Source organism: Aplidium turbinatum, chromosome 1, assembly GCF_918807975.1.
Source record: "Aplidium turbinatum chromosome 1, kaAplTurb1.1, whole genome shotgun sequence".
In the NCBI taxonomy this organism is placed as follows: domain Eukaryota; kingdom Metazoa; phylum Chordata; class Ascidiacea; order Aplousobranchia; family Polyclinidae; genus Aplidium; species Aplidium turbinatum.
Window position 1 is genome coordinate 30,484,416 of NC_137472.1, and position 11,882 is coordinate 30,496,297.

The window sequence follows — 11,882 nt, forward strand, 5'->3', positions numbered from 1 at the left end:
AAAGGTGAAAGCATCTCATTATCCAAATTTGACAAGACAATCATAGCCTCCTTGTTAGCACTCCACTTACCAAGTTTAAACCCACGGCTATCAAACAAAGCAATTGATTCATGAGTGATTTGCTGAGCTTCCTCTAAGCTATCAGCCGAAAATATAAAATCATCCATGTACATATTATTTGCAATATTGCAGAGAGTCAATTCACCAGCACTGCTGGGATTCTGCTCGATCATTTTCTTTATAGCCAAGCAAGCGATATACGGGCTACTCTTTATTCCCCAAGGGTGTACACAAAAACGAAATGGTACCATCCTACCATTTTCAAGGTCATCATCTTCAAACCACACATAGGTGGGCAAAGTTACTTTCAAAAGTAACTGAGTTACAGTTACAGTTACTTGGCCAAAATAGTAACTGAGTTACCGTTACAGTTACCGATTTTAAAAAGTAACTAGTTACCGTTACTAGTTACAGTTACTAGTTACTTTCAGTTACTCACATATCTGAACATAAAATTCTGCACCTGGCCAGCTCTGCATGCAAGTCCAGTTTAACCGCAATGTTTGATATATAATATTAGAGCCATCCATGCTAACATAACAGCACAAATACAAAACCAACAAGGTTTTATTTAAAAAAAATACTCAGTGGCTTATATGTTTATTTCCTTTGAGAAATACGAGCATTTCAAAGTGCTCGTCACTCAGGCCTGCCCTTTTGGGCTTTAAAATGTCCTTCCTTGCCCAATCGTCGTCGTCGTGTGAGCCTCTGGGGCCGAGAGTCTATCCTTTTACCGCCCCAGATTCACAATGTTCCCGGACTACACTGGAAGGCTACTAGAGAGCAGTCAGTCTTTGGTTTCATCATTCATGACACGCAAACCTTCCACTCCGTTAGGTGGCTTGAAGATGTTACAGTCATTGATGATGTCCGCCCCGATAGTTCAATTGGCTAGCGCGTCACTTCTGGAACGAAGAAGCTTCAAGATCAAGCGACACTGGTTCGACTCTCAGGGCATGCGCTTGAGCAACGCACGTTGAGGACTGCTCTCTATTTAGTGGCATCTAATAGATGGAATAATTTCCTAGCAACAAGACTTCAACAATCGGAAACTTCACTCTGTCAATCTCGGTGACCGGGCCTACGTCAGTGATTGAAAGCCTTTAGTCTACAAGTATGCGAAACTGCCAGGATTAAGTTCTGCAAGAAGCTTTCCCAGTCCGAGGATAAAGATTTAATCAATCAATGATGTGGTCTGCGGTCTGTTCCTCGGCACCACATTCACAGGAGGAGGAAGAGGCCATTTCCCATTGGTGCATGGTTGAGCGGAAAAGCCCGACGCCCGTACGGAGACGGTTGAGGCGCACCCATGCCTGTCTTGGTAGTGTCAGGTCAATAGAGAGTGTGTCGGCGTCGGGGATAAACGAATAAAGTCTGGTGATAAACAAGTGCTGCAATGAAAACAATATTTCTACTGCAGCACTTGACGGAATGGGAGTGTTATGTTTTTAAAACAGTTTTTTCATCGGTCCAATTGTGAATCTGGATCCGCTTAACTTGTTGTCAGGGTCCGCTTCCAAATACTCCTGTAACAGATTCAACGCGCATTGCTTTCTTTTCTAAGTTTTTGCGTAAAGTGGTCCAAAAAGTCCTCCGTGGCTCTACCTACCACCATCCACTTCAGTGTCGCTGCTACTCCCCTCTTCAGCAGAGCAGTTTGCTTCTTCAAGTGCTTGAAGCATGTTCTGTTTTATTTTGGTCTTCCATTCAGCATTGTCGCTTAATGATCAGGCATTAAACACAGATAAGTCTAAATTGTGGGTGGAATGCAGTCGCTGTCCTCGAACCAATGACCAAATCTGGTTTGTATTGCTTCCACAAGAACGTCCATCAACGGCAAGCAAACAGCAATGCTGTTGCTCTGGTTTTAATGTCAGACAATCTTTTTAGAGGCATTGCAAGCGTTACACTAAATGCAATAAATTTCAACTTCTTGAAAGTAACTAACTAACTAACTAACTGACTATAAGCATCAACAAATTGCTTTAATCGCTGCGTGTTTCTTGATGCTTATAGTCATTAGTCAGTTACCTTCAAGAAGTTGAAATTTACTGCATTTTTATAAATATTTTCAGGTTCCTGATGAGGGCTTAAGTTAAACCGAAAATGTTTGACTGTTAAACTCATTTGTAAATATGTACAGTAAAATATATTATTATAATGCTCAACCCTGTTGTATTGTTGTGTCTTGCCTGTCTTTGGTACATATTGATTAATCGCCAAAAACAATTAATTTAGCCAAATCAGTTATCAAAAATTGCCAAAAAAGAGCCAAATCATAAATATGAAGCTAAACGTCTTAAAAAAATCGCCAGATTTCTGGACTTTGGCGATAAATTCGCCAATATGGCAACCCTTCTCCACCAAACCACAAAACAAAAGTAGAACCGCGCATGCGCATTGCGCAGTGCTGCGCCGCTACCTATGCGAGAAAAATGCATTATTGCGCAAAACGCAGCAAACACGCACTAAACAAGACACAAACACGTGCAGAGAAATAAACGGCAATTAAAAACTAAAATTTCAATACAAAAGTAACTTGTAACTGTAACTGTTGAAAAAGTGCTAAAATAGGAACTAGTTACCGCGTTTCGTTACTTTTGGAAAATAGTAACGAAGTTACCGTTACAGTTACTCAAAAAGTAACTAGTTACAGTAACTAGTTACTTTTGTAACTAGTTACTGCCCACCTCTGAAACCACAATATACGGAACAAATCCCTTTGCGACTCAGGTAACTTTATTTGAAAGAAGCATTTAGTCACATCAGCCATGAGACCAAATCTACCAAGCCGAAATCTAGCCAAGACATCTACCAGAGGGTTTAACAAGTCAGGACCCGAAAACATTACATCATTAACACAAGTTCCTCGAAATTCAGACTTGCCATCGTAAACAATGCGCTTTTTTAATTGTGACGTAACAAAGTACGGTAAATACCATTCAAATCCCTTGACATTTCCTGCTTCACCAGTACGCTCAATATAGCCATTTAATTTAAGATCTTTCATGGTGTCAGTAAGGAAATCACGAAGTTCAGGTTGTTTTAAAGCTTTCTTCCTTAAAGCAGCAACTCTATCTGACGCCAACACAAAATTGTTAGGTAGATCAATATCTTCCTTCAACGGAACAGGTATCTCAAATCGACCATCTTTCAACTCAATATTCGGTTCAACAAGTTCTCTAGCCAACTTATCATTGCGAGACAATTCACAGGTTTCATTTTGCAACGTCAAATCCTGAATGACTTTATTCAGGTCTGCTATTTCCATATCACGAGACTCAATTTTACGCTGAAAGCCAGAGATGACATCCGACTCTGAAGACGTCTGCACTCTGCACACTTTAGCAACGCTTTCATCTAAGGGTGACTTACCACCACAAGCCAACCAACCGAGAGGAGTGAGTAAAGCATGCGGTTCACTACGATTTTCACCAACACGTTCTTCTTTTGCCCACATCAAATAAGCGTTGTCGTTGCCAATCAGTATATGTACAGTACTACAATCATTCAAATGAAACATATTCACGTCATGAAAATGATGGAAACCATTTAAATCTTGTTTATGCGGTAAAGTTTTAACATCGTCAGCCCAAGCTGGGTTAACCACCGAAGTTATATCACAAAACAGTTCATCTGTCTCTAACGACTGGATGTTGAGTTTGACAAGGTCAGCACAAGTAGCTTTCTGACCAGCCAGGGTATCCATTTTAAACGACGCTTTATCGTACGGTTTAAGATCAAGTTCACACACCAAATCACTCGAAACAAACGTCAACTGCGAACCAGGATCATGCTGACAATACACCAACTTCGATTTGCCAGTCATTGGATTCAAAACACGAGCAGCAGTAACGCGGTTAAAAGCTGCTTTAACATTTCCAATCTTAACATTACGCACAGGAACTCTGGCACGAGCATCATCTTTCCCAACAGAATCCAGAGAATCATGTGACGTCACATAAAAATCATGCAGAAGATAATAGTGTTTCCTATCGTTGTTAGGCCCACACTTACGACAGTTATTTGCATGAACGCAATCCCTAACCATATGCTGGCGCAAACAATTCAAGCATTTGCCAGCTTTCACAATGACATCTCTCCGATCTTTAGGTGTCAAGCGCAAAAATTCTTTACAATTAGACAAAAAATGATATTCAACTTGACCACGTGACGAACAACAAATGCATGCCGGTAGGTTTTTACGTCTAGCTTCACCACCGCGCGGTGCGCCAACAACAGTCGAGTACTGCGAACTCCCTGACATCACATCATCATGGGGTTTTACGGACGTCTGCCTAACCGGACATGAAGGCAATTTTCCTTTGCCAAACTTTTTAAATTGCTGCGACTCACCAGAATCGCCCATTAGCATAATGCTAAAATCAGTCGACTTACGCGTTTCCTCCCGTACTACAAATTCAAACAAAGTCTGAAAAGTAGGCTCATCAGTGCCACCATACTGATCACCTAAAAAGTCAAGATAACGCTGCTTAGCGTCAAACGGGAGTCGCTTAGCCAAATCCAAAACAAAACGTCCTTCCAATTTGTCACGCTGACCATAAGCTTGCGCGTAAAGCAAACACTGCGATAATTCATCTTTAAACTCTTTCAGATCACTGGAAGAGGTCGAAGTCAATTTGCTACCATAGCGATACTTTCTAATTTCCGGTTCTGCAAAAAGACCTCCACGAACCCCAAAACGCTGGGACAAGCGAGCTAACGACATTTCTATCCTGTCTTCCTCTGACAAGCCAGGGGTGTCAGAAACCAAATTAGCAATCGTTTGCGCAGCTGTTCTAACACAAGCTGCTTGTAACAAAGTCAAACAAGTCCCCTTAAAGGGCGAAGCTGCCATTAAGGCCGTAACACGATTTTTAAAGAAGATAAATGGCATATTATTACCATCGTAACCAATCAAGGCCGCCTTATCGAAAAACGTCCTACTATTTTGGTATTCAAAAAAGCAATCCTGCTGTTGAGAACTCGATTTAGCGGGAGAAGACAAGCTATATCCCTTAAGGGACTGAGTGGGCTCAGTCACATGCACAGCCCGATCAGACGCGATACGCCTCTCACAACCACCCAAATTACGTGTAGCTGGGCTATCAAAACCTAGCGGCGCAGAGAACTGTGAAGGGGGCAAAGCATTACTACTAATGGCGGCCCCGTGACCTGTACGCTCTGGGGGAGGAGTTCGGTTGTAATTCGCAGACCTTGGCTCTACAGCATTCGGAAGACCCTTAGCCGCGGTCCCGAGACCTCCTGAAACAGCTGGAAAACGTGTGGATTGCCCTGGTCCACTCACAGGTTGAACGGGCGTTTGGAAAAGGTTATGTAAATTAAACTGCGATTGATGTTCATTTCTGGAATGCCTAGAAGAGCCCTTCTTAGAACTACGCCGAGAGCCCACCTCTGATCGATATTCAGCTAAAACTACCTCTTTACGTTGTTCAGCCCTCAACTGAGCGTCTTTGAGTGCGAACTCAGCAGCTCTCGCTTCGGCTCTCGCGGCGGCCTCAGCTGCTCTCGCTTCGGCCTCAGCTCTCGCGGCAGCCTCAGCAGCTCTCGCTTCGGCCTCAGCTTGTATCTGGAGCTCCTCTCGTCTTAGCTGCAGGTTAATTTGTGCCACTATCCGAGACGAAGTCATAGACATCCTAGTGCTTACATTTGAGGCGCTATCCTCAGGATGTATGTCAGCATCCAACATATCTGACAACTCACTTTCTTTTTGTTCAAAGTTATTTTTTAACGAGTTAAATTCGGGATCTACCCTATCACGAAGTTCTGCCAAGATTGCAGAGTTAAAGATTTTAGTCAAAAGAGCATGGAAATGCCGTAATTCCTCTTCTAAAGTAGATAAATTAGATCTAAAAATTAACAGTTCCTGCTTATCACTCAAAGAACCTAGGGCCACAGAAAGTTTCCCAATTTGAGTCAAAATATCCCGTCTAAGATGCCGGGCCTCTCGAACTGACTTAGCCTCATCGTTAATGGGTCCCTCCCCAGAATGGCCTGCCCGACCGCAAAGAACATCATCAGGCTTAAACTCAGTCGAGTCTACGGCGGTCGAGTCCTTGTCGCCACCGAGTGTAGACATATTAAATGTTGGGGCTAAATTTAACAATTAAAAAAAATTAAGTTACACAAACACACAAAATTATTAGGCTACAGTAGTTATAAAAACTTAACTGCAAAGACTGTAAAAATACAAAAAAGAATTTAAATGCACGATACCGTAGCTGTACGAGTATGAAGTCATAAAGTCCACAAAACTTGCTTGGATTCTTCCACTTGAATCTACAAGCACAGATGGATTGTCTTTTAATCTTCTTTCTTGCCAATGAATGTCAAAGTTATTTTTCTTCTGTACCAAACTGAGAAGAATTGTCTTTACTTTTCTTTGCTTCTGTAAGAGTGTAGACTACCAACCAACAAATCTTCTTTTATTATTTCTTGTACTTCTAAGTAGTTCTTCTGCACTAGCTGACAACAAACACGTCGTTTATTTTTATGCCTTCAAGTGCTTCTTGGCCTACCAGCTAACAAATTCGTTTTTTATTTTTCTTGCTTTAATTTCTTCTTGACCTACCAACTGACAAGAACTCGTCTTTTATTTTTATGGTCACAGCGGTAAACCATAATCTCTTCGTGGGAAAATTTTAACTTAAAGTTCCCGAATCCGTTCGTCTGTATAAAATGACCGAAGAAACACACACTTGAACTTCTTTTCAAACAGTGTATTTCTGTAAAATTAGCCTGCGGCTATCGAAATGACTGGTGCAACGCCTTACACCTCTAAAAAACTGTCACTACGATACAGATTACTTGGATAAAAGACGGAGAATTTGTCCAGCTAGCAAGCACCAAATAAACCAGTTAAATGTGCGACCGACTTCCAACAAACAACTTCGAGAATGAATCAGAAAAATTTGTGATAACTCAAAGGCACGAGAGCAGTTCGTGTGACGCAATATTTCATGTTTAAACCGGTTTCAACAGGTTTGACACAGGTCTTACGATCGATGGTGCAATTTTGGCTCATGTTTTAGGAATTTCCATGACGTAATATTCAGTAGACCCGAACGGTTTCTACATGACGTTTGACCAGGCGAACAACCGTCTGGAACAGGTATCATTATCTCGAAGCCTATGAAAACAATATATAGTACCATAATTACAGCCGTAATAGTACCGTAAACAGGACAATCTATTTTTAAAAAGTTTTGGTTAGCCTATAAGCCAAAAGTTCAAAAAACCTAGTCTAAAAGATAAAAAGTTTAGACAAATAAAACCAAGCAAACACGGCATTTAACATCAATCAATTAAAGTGAACATAACACTATAAACTACAAACGTTTTTGGCCATACTCAAGTTAGCCCTTACAAAAATAACTGATTAGGCCTATAGCCTACAATAACATCTAACGAAAATAACTGATTGTGGTTGCTTGGTTCTATCTGTCTATGGTTACAAAAAGTCACCTCTCTACCAAAATTGTAGTAAAAAGTGTAGTGTAACAAACAAGAGTACACAAAAAAAAATCATTAACCACTTGCAGGGTTAGGCCATAAGCAATCTCTGATTAGGCTACCAGACATAATCCTAATTCTTTTTTAATTTCCGGTGAGGTTTGACTCAGCCTCAAATTTTGAAAGAAAAGATTGGTTCAATATTTATGATACCCGGGTTGGACTAAATGCTATCCTGCTCCTACAAGGACCATAACCTAATTGCCATTTGCCAAGCCAAACCAATTCAATCAGATAATCAGATTTATTCAACATAAGGCAAAAAAATAAAAATAAAATTACTACTGCACAGAGTTGCCACTGGATAAGTTAAAGTATCCGCAAACACTATGTGATTGATTGATTGAATCTTTATCCTCGGACTGGGAAAGCTTCTTGGAGAGCTTAATCCTGGCAGTTTCGCATACTTGTAGAGGCTTTGAATCACTGACGCAGGCCCGGTCACCGAGATTGACAGAGTGAAGTTTCCGATTGTTGAAGGCTTGTTGTCGGGGAATTATTCCATCCATCAGATGCCGCTGAATGGAGAGCAGCCCTTAACGTGCGTTGCTCAAGCGCACACCCCGAGAGTCGAACCAGCGCCGCTATTGATCTTGATGTTTCTTCGTTCCAGAAGTGACGCGCTAACCAATTATGTGTTTCGAAAATGTTTTTGTGTTGGAAAGATATTATTATTGTTTTACACCAAACGAAATAAAATCAAATATAAATTATTCTGTCAAAAAACATCAAAATTGATGTCCGTTGATTAAGTATAGGTAAATCTGAAATTGTGTTTACAGACTCTGTAAAATACCTGGGTGCATTTATTGATAGTTCTCTCTCAGATGAAAATGATATTTCAAGGCAAGTACGCTCTCAGTACTGTGCTGCAAACAATGCAAAATCTCATTTCGCTAAATGCTCACCCGCTTTTAAAAAACATTGTATTTCGCTCTTATTCTAGGTCCTTTTACGCATCCCAGTTGTAGAACAAGTTTACACCCCTTTTACTCCTGCAGTAGTGGCGCTACTTTTTTCCAACGTAGCGGTAGCAAAAAAGCTCTAGCCTACATTTATTTCAGTTGCACTCACTCTCACTCCTACTTTCCAATTTAAAATGAAAAAATGGCTCGTTTTGAAGATGTTTTATGGAAACAATGCGTGTAAAACTTAAGGCAGAAATCATTCGATTATTGTGGGAAACATTAAGTCACGTTGATACCGACAAGAGTGACACCAACACCTGTCACGACTCCGAGGATGACTTTTTTGGTGTGTTAGCCTAGTGGCATCACATGAAACGTAGGTAGGCCTACAGAAAGAAAAGTTAATTGTAGAAGCAATTTCTTAGACAGAAGCAAAGTCCTCGAGCATTCCTAGTGCCGACTGATAACGTCTCTTCATTAAATACAACATCCCCATCCTTTCCAGCAGGCCCGGATTTACGGGCGACAGAGAGTGCAGGTGGCCCGGGCCCCCCTTTTAAAGGGCCCCCGACGTGGAAAAATGTGATTTTGTGTTGTTATTTTTTCAGCGTTTCAAGTTTCTGCAAAATGCTGTGCAGTGTTGGAATAATGCTACTGTAGAAGTAGGCTACAGGTGGTTTTTCGCGCCGTCGTCGCGAAAAAAATTTTTGCACGGGGGCGCCCCGATCTAAAAGTGCCCCGGGCCCCCATCAGCTAAATCCGGCCTTGCTTTCCAGTGGTGCAGTGAAGAGACTTTTTTCCGTTGGAAAAAACGTGCCGAAGCCAAAGCAGACTGGACTCCGCACAGGGATATCTTGACACTGTGTCAAGATATCCCTGGGGAAAATATACTAAAGATCTTCAACGGAACACCGATTAAAAATTATTGACGGCATCGAATAGCCTCCGAATTCAACAAAATTCAATGATGTGTAGGTTTACATTAATCAGACTTTGAAAATACGTAATGAATTAATTGATTTGATACATATCCTCGGACTGGGAAATTGTTTCTAGTTTCGCATATTTAGCCTATAGACGCTTTGATCCACTGACGCAGACCAGTCTCCAAGATTGACAGAGTGAAGTTTCCAATAGTTGTTGAATAATGGCGTAGGCTATATTCCAGGTGTTCAAACAATCGTTAAAACAAACATTTTTTTTATATGCAGATTTTTGTGATAGTTTGAATTAGTTTTTTTTACATCAGTTTTCTTGCCCTTTTAAGATCCTTATGAATTTATTCTTTACGATTGACTAACTTCAGGTGTTCTCTTCAAGAATTTAGAGTGGAATTTCTTTCCTTTAACTCTTCATATTCTCATATTAGCTTCTCTATTATAGTGGGTGCCAGAAAACGCCCAAAAAAAACAAACAATATATAAAAATTAAAGAACGTTTAGAATAGAAAAAAGAAAGCAGTGCATGGTTTAACATAGGCTTTGGTGTTCAACCATTACGTCATTGCATTTTTCTATCTTGATAGCAACGACAAAAACTTATGCATGTAATCAGCTGCTGCCGGTAAATATGTAAATTTGGTATTGTTAGACTTCTAAAATGGCGTGAAATAGATTTATTGTTCTGGAGTGATGGCTTACTATATGACGCTTATGGTCTTTCGCTAGAAACAAAATAAATTGACCTTGACGTTTGACGTATTTTTGTCAATTTGGTTTTTGAAAACAAGCCCCAGCAGTTATGCTATCTATTAACACTTTGATCCTCAAAGGGAGGCCTGATCTGCTCCCCTCACACTTCCTTTAATTACTTAAAGCACAGGGAGATGTGGGACCAATGAAACAAACTGAGTATTTTTTCCGTTGTCGCGCGTGATTTTCGCAGTACATGGCTACTTAAGCGTTTGAGGAAAGCACATCTTCTTACTGTATTTACGCATAGCAAGGACTTCGGATTGGATCACAGATTAAAAACTTATTTCAGTTTTTAAATGTTCACTTTTTTGTATCATTGGTCCTACCTGTGTGGGACCTTTGCAACACACCAATGGGACCAATGAGACAGGTTTACTACTTACACGACAACTGCACTTTTTCTGAAGAAAGATTGCATTTTGTGTAAAAGCAAAGAAAAAGCAGTTTCTAGAACGAACATGGACAGATGGAAGAACGAAATTGTTTAAAGTTAAACAGTAACAGTTAGCTGGGGGAAGGGTTGTCGCAGACAAGTCTTTCATCAGGCAATGTGATATTGTGACAAGTTCATTGCAAATTTCAAAGCACCAGACAAGCGTTTCGTTTTGGCAACAGAGGTTGGATCTGGCACAAGACAAACAATATCACAATGAGACACAAAAGCCACATTTTCATTTTCTGGGAACACAAAACAGTCCTTCATTTTGTCTGATGTTTTCTCAATTCAATTTTAATAACTCAATTTCATAGTCATCATCTTGATCAGGACCATATGCAAACCGGCGGATGAAATGTTTAAATTTACCATCTGCATTTGCTTGAACTTTGGCCACTACATAGGTTTCAGCAGAAAGACAATCAGGAATTATGTTTTGCAATGCATTTTCTTCACATGAAACATTACTAGTTGGTCACAGCGGTAAACCATAATCTCTTCGTGGGAAAATTGTAACGTAAGATTCCCAGATCCGTTCGTCTGTATGTAATGACCGAAAAGAAACACTCTTCAGGAAACGTCTTTCGAGAATTGTATTTCTGTAAAAATAGCCTCAAAGCTGTCGAAAATGGAGTGCAACGCGATACACCACTAAAAACTTGTCACTACAGAACAGATTACTTGGATAAAAGACGGAAATTTTCGTCCAGCTAACAAGCACTAAGCAAAACAGTTAAACATGCGACCAACCTCTTCAAGCAACAATTTTAAAATGAATGACCAGAATAGATATCAATATCTCAAACTCACGTACGCAGTACTGTGACGTAATAGTGAAAGACATTGTCACGCAATTCAAACAGGTGTTCAAAGGTGGTGATGCCATGTTTCATGTTTAAACAGGTTTGATACAAGTCTTACGAACGATGGTGCAATTTTGGCTCATTTTTAGGAAAAATTCCATGACGTAATACGCTAAGATTCAGTAGACCTGAGCGGTTTTTATATGACGTTTGATTAAGTGAACAATTGTCTGGAACACTAGTATCGGTGCAAACACTCTCAAACAGTGTCTCAAAGCTCCCCTATCTCAAATACTTTGAATTAAACGATGGTTTCACAAATGTCGACTTATTATCTCTCATGAAACCTACCAATCTTGTAGAATACCTTTTCTACCTACTACATGAAAAACTTAGCATTTGCTATAATAAACACCTGAACATAATATTGAAAGTTTTCCAGAAGTAC